Source organism: Elephantulus edwardii, unplaced genomic scaffold (assembly GCF_000299155.1).
Source record: "Elephantulus edwardii isolate Elephantulus edwardi_28Jun2011 unplaced genomic scaffold, EleEdw1.0 scaffold00017, whole genome shotgun sequence".
NCBI classification, from domain to species: domain Eukaryota; kingdom Metazoa; phylum Chordata; class Mammalia; order Macroscelidea; family Macroscelididae; genus Elephantulus; species Elephantulus edwardii.
Window position 1 is genome coordinate 29,208,400 of NW_006399767.1, and position 10,612 is coordinate 29,219,011.

The window sequence follows — 10,612 nt, forward strand, 5'->3', positions numbered from 1 at the left end:
TCAAATATCACTTTCTCTCTGAAGTCTCCCCTAATGTCTTCTATATGGAACAGAATTAATAATTACCATTTCTATTGGAAGCAGGAGTAGCATCCACTTCCTAAACAATATGCCTCTGGAAACTCTATGAACTTAGATAAATGACAATAGTTACAGAAAGGCTTCAGGCCTTTTGTTCATAGGGTCACTATGAGTAGTGCTTAACTCTACAGCAATCAACGACAACAACGTTGTAATTATATCAAGGATCAAAAGTTGCAATCTTCAAATGTATATTATTTTAAGATGTTTTCAAAATTAGAGATTTAATTAACCTCAGAGGAAAATGACCTTTGACTTGGGAAAACATATGAACGTGTCCTTTTATTATTAGTGAAATATCCAAAGCTAGTAGAGCTCAATAGGAGTTCTATTTCTTTGTTTGGGGAGCTCTGATAGGCTCAATAGAGAGTTGCACTGTTAATTCAAAGGCAGGCAGTGAGAATCCACCAGCTACTCTGAGAGAGAAAGATAGGTAATCTTCTCCTGTGTGACTTACAGCCTCTGAAAACCTGCTCGAGGGTCAGCGGTGATTGGTTCTGACTAGACTGCAATGCAATGAGTTTGAGTTCAGTAGTGCTTGGAAACGTCCAATTAGGGAAGTATCTCTAATACTGTATCTATGTTCATCTATTGTTCATCGTGTTTTGAGAAGTTTGCTGTTTCAGAAGTGGATTGACAATCTCGTTTCCTAGTCTGTCTTAGTCTGTGAGTAATATCCATCATGGGTGACCCTTCTGGCATTTGACACACTGGTGACATAGCTTTCAGGATCACAGCAAACATAAGTTAATCTAGGACAGCAAACTAACAGACAAGTGCTCTACAAGTGCTCCCTGGAAGCAAAGATGACAAAACCTCATCTTACATGCTTTGGGCATGTTGCTAGGAGAGGCTATTCCTTAGAGAGAGGCATCATGCTTGGAGAGGTGGAGGGCCAATGAAAAGAATTTGACACAGTGACTTGACTGCAGTAGTAGGCTCAAGTATGTCAGAAAGGAAAAAAAAAAGTATGTCAGAAATGATGAGCACAGCACAGGATAGAACAGGGTTCAGATCTGTTGTTCGTAAGGTGACGATGAGTCATACTTGACAGCATCTAATAACAACAAATCCTTGGACATAATAATATCTTACTATAAAAATACATATGCTGAATTTATTAATGTTTTATTTTCTATATTTCTTTATTTTAGCATTGCAGAGAAGCAATATTCTAAAACAGAATTTTGGCAGTTACAGTAAAGTTGTAGTCTTGAAAGTCAAACAGATATTGGCAAAAGAATGGGAGTTTTTGAAATTCCAGAAACTTGATTCTTAGAACTCTTTGCTAAGGATCCCTTTTAGATTGAGGTATTTCCTTGTGGAGGTGAACATTCATTGACAATTTTTATGTTCTTGAAGTCTTAGAAGCTTTAGAACCCTCCTCTTTTGTCCTCCTCCCCACTACTTCCACATAAAATATACAGAATCCTTTGTAATTGTTTGGATTTACTCATTAGTTTTCTAATGCTGCTATACTAGAAATTGTTCCAGTGGATGATTTTAAACAGATAAATGTATTCTCTTACAGTTTAGGAGGCTAGAAGTTCAAATTTAGGGTTCCAGATAAGCTTGGGCTTTATGGGGAGGCCTGCCCTCTTTCTGTCAGTTATGGAGGAAGCCCCTTATTTCCTTCAGCATCTGTAAACATAACTTACAGATTCCTTGATGATCAATGTGTCCTGGCCTTTCCCAGTGTCAAGGAGCTTTCTAGCTTTCCATCTCCAAAAGGCCACACTCCCGTCTTGGTGATTATTTCTTGGTGATAGCGAGGATCCCTCCACCTCCTTCTTGGCTTGCTTTTCTTCCCTAGTGAGGTAAGAGTACAGGCTGCACTCCACGGGACTCCCTTTTATGGATCAGGGCTGTTTGGGGATTAAGGAACCTTGCATTCCATCCTTATTCCTGTTACAAAGCTTCCACATTATATCACTGCATATATATTTTTTGGAGACCATACAAGTCAGCCCATAACACTCACTAATTGTCTAGATTTTCAGGGAATAATTTGTTAGCTTGTTAAGAGGTCCCTGGTAGTATAAACTGGTAGATCAGCTGCTAAAGGCTGGCAGTTTCAGTCTACATAGAGGCAACCTGGAACAAAGACCTCGTGACCTAGTTTCATAAAGTTTGTAGCCAAAAAAACTCTAGAGAGCAGCTGAGCTCTGTAACACACAGTCATTATCAATTGGAATCAACTCCACAACATCAGGTCTATTTTGGTTTTTTACTTTTTATATTTTTATTTTATTTCTTATTGGTTTGCATACAGTAATTTGTTTATAGTGTGTTTCATTTACGTACAATGTTGGGTTCTTCTCCCCTTTTCCCTCACCCACCAAACTCTGCAACCCCATTCTCAGCATCTCCTGCCCCCTCCCCTGCCCTCTTTGGATATCCATAAAATACAAAAATGTTGGATGTAAGGCAGAAATTGAAAAGTAAGATCACCATCTGGTGGAATCTCTAGGTAGTAACAGAAAAGGAAATGAGGACTCTATTGACCAAGTAAACGGTTTAAACTGAAGGGAAAAATAACCCCAAACAAACTCAGTTGAAACTGACTTATGGCTGACTCTCCAGTGGATTTTCAGAGGCTGTAACATGTTTGATAAGAGAGTGCTCTTCAGTGGTAGCTGGTGGATTTGAACCACTGGCTTTTGGTTAGCAGTGCAACTCCCTTTTGAAAGACCAAATCTAAGAAGAGTGAAGTATATGGCCAACATACAGTCACACTGGGAGCAGCTGTCCAGTGGATTACACTAGAAATATGTTGGGAACCAGATGTAGTTTCAAATTTTCTAGAAGACACATTTTTAAAATACAGAGAAATAGGTGACTTTAATCCCAATATATTAAACCTCATAAATTAAAAATTTATAATTCAGCTTTAATATGAAGTCCTGGAAGCAGGAGTGGCATCCACTTCCAAAATGGCTTGCCTCCGGAAACTCTATGTACGAACAGTGCTCAGGCTGTTCGTTCATAGGGTCGCTATGAGTCGTCTACAACTCGACGGCATTAAACAACAACAACAACAAACAATATGAAGTTATTAATGAACTATTTTACATTACTTTCTTTTCTTTAAGTCTTTAAAACTTAGGATATACTTACATCTCAGTACACTTACTAGTCACATTGCTGGTGCTTAATGTAGCTGGTGGCTACCATATTGAATGATTGTCACAGAAGAAAGGGACTGTGTCCTGCTCTTTTTGTGTTCATAGTACAGAACACAACACCTGGAACACAGCAGAGAGCCCATAAATATTTGTTTAATAACTGATATATCCTAATAAGTGTTTTAGACAATTTGAAGTAAATTATGTTGTTTCCAAACAGTAGGCATTTTAGTCAACTTTTTATTGATTTTCATTTATTTCTGGTATTTATACCCATATTGGACTATCTATTCCTAGAACCAATTATAGATGCTTAATTTCTTTTTTTAAATTTATAATCTATTTGACAAGAAGAGGGAAAGAGAGAAAATTATATAACAAAGATAAACTATGAGTCTTTCTTTCATAGGACTTTTATAAAAAAAGATGTAGTTTATTCAGATAAATTGCACAAAAATAATGGAGAAAAAAATAATTTTTTCTTCTTGCCAGGATTAATTCATTTGTATTATTGGCTCCTGAAGAAAATTCAACCTGAAGAAACTATGTTGCTATTGCTGTTATGTGCCATTGAGTCAGAACCAACCCATGGCTGACCTTCCAGCAGGTTTTCTTTTTTTATCATTTTTTATTAATTTTAATCAAAATTTACAGAGACTTTGGATTTCCATTCATTGTTTGTTGCACTTTTCTCCCTGCCCACCTCCCCTACCCTCAGTACACTCTTTGAAAAGTACAAGTTCCCCCATTGTTTTACAGTCCCTCCCCCTAGGTCCACGCCACTATGAAGCCTTTGCACTGGAACAGGTTTTCTAAGGTAGTGAATTGCGTGAGAGGAACTGCACATCTTTCTCTCATGGAATAGCTGGTGGATTCAAACCACATGCCTTCAAGTTGGCAGTGCAGCTCCTTACCACTAGGGCACAAGTGATCCCCACAGAAGAAATTATGGACAGAAAAAAACAAGTCTCTGTTGAGAACGAAGTGTTTTGAAATCAAAGGGAAAGATAATGGCTATGACTCTCAGAAAACTCATTAGGGCCAATCTACTCTTCCCTGTCCCTAGTGTGGGCCTTACACAATCACTGCCTAATCATGCTGCAAGAATGGTAGCAGAAAGTACAATTGCTATTGTGTACAATTGTACACAATAAATGCAGTCCTTAGTAGATATATAAGGCATACAGAAGAGACAAACAGATATTAATAGAAAGGAGAATTAGAGAAAGTAGTGAAAGTGAGATTACACTGTGGCAAGTATAGTTAATAATATGAATCAAAACATATATGAATATGCAGTATCTTTTGTAAACTTTCACTTGGGTTACAATAAAAAGAAATAAATAGGAGAGGACAGTTGTTCATAAAAAACATTGAGGACAGAGAGAAAATCAGGGCCTGATTCCCTGCTGGAGTGGGAAGGAGATGAGGACAACTTATATGAGCTAACCACCTTAGTAATTTAGATTTTCACAACCCCAACCACCAAGCCCAGGACTGCTGCTGAAGATCTAGTCTTCCCAACTCCTGTCCCTGAAGTTTTGAAGGTGAAGCCCTTATCTCCATTGTCTCTTGTTAAGGTGATACTCAAAGGGCAGTAATTTACACGTGATTTCTTTACTGAGTGTTTCTGAATTGTGCACACAAAATATGTTGAGTTGGAGAAAGGTTAAGCTATCTGATTTTTTTATTATTTACAATAATAAAAAAATGTTGAAGGTAAAAAGGTAAAAACTAGTTTGTGTTTACTGCAGGACTCTTGAAAGTCCTTCATTTTTAAGCTCATGGAGTTGGCACAGATAAGCCAAAAGAATAAGATCTCAAGGTACAGCTCCTTCAAAGGAAAAACTATGAATAGGACCACATATGTCCTGGCTGAAGAAGGTATGTTAGAAAATAGAAATCAGATATTTAAAACCAATGTGATAAGCACATGAAAAGAAGTAAAGGAAGCTAATATAATTAATATTATAAAAATATTTTAAAATTATAAATATTCTATAAAAATAATATATTATAAAATATAAAATACTAAAAGTGGTTATTTTCCCTTTCAGTTTAAACAGTTTACTTGATATTTGTTTTTAATACAAAAATATTAAAAAATACAAAAAACCCAGGAAAGTATTAAAAATGTGTAGACCACAACAAATAATGGGAATCCCAGAACACTCTTACTTGTGCTTATGCAAAACCTATATTCAGACCAAGAAGCAGTCCTCAGAACCGAGTAAGGAAATACTACATGGTTCTAAATCAGGAAAGGAGTGCGTCAGGGATGTATCCTGTCTCCATACCTTTTCAACCTATATGTAGAACAGGAAGCTGGACATTATGAAGAGAAATGTGGCATCAGGATTGGAGGAAGACTCATCAACAACCTGTGCTATGCAGATGACACAACCTTGCTTGCTGAAACTGAGGAGGACCTGAAGTGTTTGCTGCAGAAGGTCAAGAACTGTAGTCTTCAATATAGATTGAAGCTCAGAATCAAGAAAACAAAGACTTTCACCACTGGGCCAACTGGCAGTACTATGATAGATAAAGACTGAGGTTGTTAATAATCTAAGCTTGCTCAGTTTCACAATCAATACTCTTGACATCAGCAGTCAGGAAATTAAAAGATGAACTGCACTGGGAAAAATGTGCTGTCAGGGACCTCTCCAGGGTACTGAAAAGCAACAATGTCAGTCTCGAGACTAAGGTGTGCCTGATATAGGCCATGGTTGTCACAATTACTTGCTGTACCTCAGAGGGCTGGGCAATGACTAAGGATGACAGGGAAATAATTGACGCCTTTGAGTTGTGTTGCTGGAGAAATGTCTTTAACATACGATGGAGCACCAAGAAACACATAAGTTTGTCTTGGAGAAGATGAAACCAAGTTTCTCCTTGGAGGCTAGGATTTTGAAGCTCCATTTCACATACTTTGGCCATATGTCCAGGAGGAACCAGTCCTTGGGGAAGGATATCATGCTTAGAAGGGTGGAGGGACAGCTCAGGACAGGAAGACCCCAGATAAGATGGACTGGTACAGTACCTGGGGCAATGGGGGTAGGTATGTTAGAGTGGGTGAGACTGGCTCAGGACAGGGCAGGCTACAGAGTGTTGTACACGGGGTCGCTATGAGTTGCAGGCAACTCAATGGCACATAACAACAGTAACAACAATGTTTAGATGTGCCAGATGTGAGAGAATTAGGTTAGTCAAAATAAAAACTATAATCATGGGATTAAAAAGTAGAAGAGATATAACAAAAACAAATTAGTGTGGTGGTAGACTACATTGCAGAACTTTCCCAGAAGGACAGATAGAAAGAAAAGGAAAATGCAGAAGAAAAGCTAACAAAGATGGAGGACAGAAGTGTCTTGGTGTAATCCAACCATGCAAGCTGCATGGTAAGGACAACTGTAGAATATTAAGCAAACCTGAAACCATATGTCCTATAGCAAGTTCAGTGAAACCTCCATGCCAGTTAAAGCTTAAGTTTCACCCACCTTATAGGCAAAGCTCTTTTATTATGCAATTATAGCATTAACACCTTAACATCTTAAACGCCAAGTTGCTGTTGATATCATGTGCTGTCGAGTTGCTTGTGACTCATAGCAACCCTATGTACAACAGATCTAAACCCTGCTTTATCCTGTGCCAATCTTATTGTTTCCAACACACATACCCTCATTACCTCATTCAGTCCCTGAATCAATCCATCTTATAGAGGGTCATCCTCTCTTGCGCTGTCCCTCCACCCTCCCAAGTATGACATCCTTCTCCATGGATTGGCCCCTCCTTACAACATGTTCAAAGTATGTCAGGTGAAGCTTCAGAATCCATAGCTCCAAGAAGCAGCCTGGTTTCACACTCTATGACGAACCTACTTTTTCTCCTAGCTGTCCATGGTATATTCAGTACTCTTCTCCAGCACCACAAGTCAAAGGCATCAATTTCCTTCCATCTTCCCTAGTCACTGTCCAGCTCTCTGATGCATAGCAAGTGAATGCAAAGACTATAGCCTCAATCAGGTGCACCTTATACCCTCAATCAGGTGCACCTTAGTCTCCAGAATGACATCTTTGCTCTTGAGTACTTTAGAGATGTCTCTGACATCAGACTTTCCTAATGCAATTTGTCTTTTAATTTCCTGGCTGCTAGAACCAAGAGTATTGATTGTGGAGCCAAGCAAACTGAAGCTGTTAACAATCTCAAAGTGTTGTTGTTGTTATGTGCCGAAGCGAGCACAAACTCAAAGTAGCTCCTAAAAACAGAGCTGGTAGTTTGCTCCACTTACATTTCTACACCCTATCGACCTGGACTAGATGGCTTCATGTGATTCTCTATGCCCTTTTGTTACACCTATTATGTACATCCCCTTCTTTGTTATGTGAATATCCTGGTCCCTGATAAAGATGAAGACATGGGATGGTCACTCATATCAAAGAGTCTTTGATCTAAGAAACTAGAAAACCAAATGTACAGACATGCCCTTTTCCTTTGTCACCTTAATGTAAGTGAAACTTCGATAGTGTAATTTTATATAAACCTTTCTGTAAAATGTAATATAGGTGGGGGTGGGAGGGTGCGTGGGGAGAGATGAGTGATGGATGATTTTGGAGTTTAGTAGTAGGCTTTCTGATAGTTTAATTCTCCTACTATTCTATCACTCTTTTTTCTTTGAGCTGTGGTGTTGTAGAAGAGTATTGAATATACCATGGACACCTAAGAAAATGAACAGGTTTGTCCTAGAGAGGGTGAAGCCAGGGTACTCCTTGGAGGCCAGGTTCTGAAGCTTCGTCTGACATACTTTGGACATTTTGCAAGGAGGGACCAGTCCTTGGAAAGGGACATCATGCTTGGGAGGGTGGATAAGCAGCACAGGAGAGGAAGACCCTTGATGAGATGGATTGATTCAGTGACTGGGGTAATGAGGGTAGGTGTGTCACGGAAAGTGAGATTGGCCCAGAATAGGGCAGAGTTTAGGGCTGTTGTACACAAGGTCGGTATGAGTCACAGGCGACTCAACAACACATAACAATAACAACAACAGCAAGGTTGATCAAACCATTTAGTTGATCCAAGGGGCCAGGAGAAGTGTGTCAATTGATTTTTTTAAAAAAAATGTTTTAAAAAAATTGATTAAGAACATGCAAAAAGTTCTTGTCTTGTTAGAGAAAGAGACAGAAGATATAAATAAAATATTTGTGAAGATAATGAAGACTTGGACGTGGCTGGGAGCACGCTTCCGGGTACTCGGTGCAGAGGCTGGTGGCGCGGATTTTCACCTAGTTTGGAGACAGAGCAAAGAGACCAAGCGGGCCGCTTTCCCAGGACTGAGGGCCAGGAACCCTGGCCCACACGAGAAACCCTGACCAGCTCGGAGTGGACTCGAACTGCTGACTGCTGCCAAGGCAGCCCTAGGTCCCAGCAGCCAGACTGTCAGAGTACATTGTCACAGTTTCCAAAAACACAACTAAAGATACAACATCATGGTGTTCAATGCAGTCGACAAAGTCAGCTTCTCTACCTGGAATCAGGCACGGCTAGAGCGGGACTTCAGCAACAAGAAGATTTATCAGGAGGCGGAGATGCCCGGGTGGGGCGCAGGCAGGGAGTTCGACCACAAGGGGCGGGAGGAGGCCCACCGGAAGGAGTATGGCGTCGCCGTCAAGGAGTTCCGGCCCGAGGACCAGACACGGCTGCTAAGCGAAAAGGCATTTCGGAAGTTCGAGGGTATGAAAAAGGGAGGATTGACAGAGAACACATCCTACTTCATCTTCACCCAGTGCCCCGACGGCGCCTTCGAGGCCTTCCCTGTGCACAGCTGGGGGAATTTCATGCCCCTGGCGCGACACCGCACGGTCATGGCCAAGGAGGCTGAGGAGGAGTGGGAGAGAAGGAACAAGGTCCTGAACCACTTCCGCAACTGAAGGCTCAGGACCAGGACGAGGACGAGAACGAGGACAAGAAGCAGCACACCTAGAAGAACGACCTGGAGATGTCCTCCGATGACAGCGAGGCCAGTGCAAGGAAGGCAGCAGAGCCCCCAAAGCTAAGAAGAAGGTGCCCCACACACACAAAGGGGGCAGAAAGAAGAAGGGCTCTGATGACGAGGCCTTCGAGGACAGTGACGATGAGGACTTTGAGGGCCAGGAGATGGACTGCATGTCAGACGGCTCCAGCAGCACCCAGGACGAGATAGAAGCAAACCGCGAGTGACCCAGCAGGAGGAGGGGCCCAAAGGGGTGGACGAGCACAGCGAGAGCAGCGAGGAGAGTGAAGAGGAGAAACTAGCTGAGAAGAACAAGGAGGCTCCTGCCCCCCGGGAGAAGAAGAGCAAGAAAGACAGCAATGACAGCTCAAAGGAGAGTGACATCACCAGCAAGGCCTCCTCAGCTCTCTTCATGTCGAAAAATAATGTTCTCTAGAGGGAGCAGAAGCCATTATTTGGAGGCAGCTGGGGGACGGGGGGCGGACAGCCTCCCCAGCACACCCAGCACCAACAGCAGTACCACCTCCTCTACACTGCGGGTGGCCCCCACCAAGCAGCTCCGGATGGAGGCTGGGCCCCAGAGCCTGTTGGGGAAGTCAACCCCACAGCCCCAGTTGGGGAAGTCGACGCCCAGCAGCAGTGACATGCGAGAGAGAGGACCCTGTGCACCACTACCTGACCCGTAAGCCCATGACCACCAAAGACTTGCTGAAGAAGCTCCAGATCAAGAAAACAGGGCTGAGTCGCGAGCAGATGGTGAACGTGCTGGCCCACATCTTCTAGCGCCTCAACCCCGAGAGCAAGATGATCAACAACAAGATGCACTTCTCCTTCAAGGAGTGAGGCCCTCTGCAGCCAGGCTGCTTACATGTGAGCTATGGCCACTGGTCCTCACTGCCTAGCCACTCCAGGGCCCAGGAGGCCCTACATTGTCCTATGGGGGCGATCTAAGCTGTTCTTTGGGAACTTTAAGAAGTTAAGAAACTTGTCACTGAGTTAATCTTGGCTCTTGGGGACTCCATCTGCATCAAAGTGGAGCTGTGCCCTGGAAGGTTTCATGGCTGAGCTTTGGGAAGTAGGTTGCCAGCCCTTTGTTCTTTGGCACCTTTGGGTTCACTAGAACTTTTCAAACCTTTGAGTGGGCAAGTTAACTACACAGCCCAGGCGCTCCTCTGGAATCTTGTTGTTAGGTGCAGCCGAGTTAATTCGGCCTCATAGTGACATATGTGACAGAGAACTACCAAATAAACGAAAGTGACAGGCAGGCAAAAAAAAAAAAATATGATGAAGACTATAATACAAATATAAAAAATAATAAATAGGATGTTAGAATGAAGCTTAAATACATTAATAATCACAGTAAATATAATTTTGGGATAGAGCACAGACAGTGCCATATAATCACCAAATGGTGATACTT

The 10,612-nt window shown here is 41.8% G+C and overlaps 1 pseudogene; it reads left to right on the forward strand.

Annotated features, from left to right (window-relative positions):
* The first annotated feature begins 8,347 nt into the window (after positions 1-8,347).
* On the forward strand, positions 8,348-10,035 carry LOC102868856 (annotated as a pseudogene).
* The last annotated feature ends 577 nt before the right edge of the window (positions 10,036-10,612 follow it).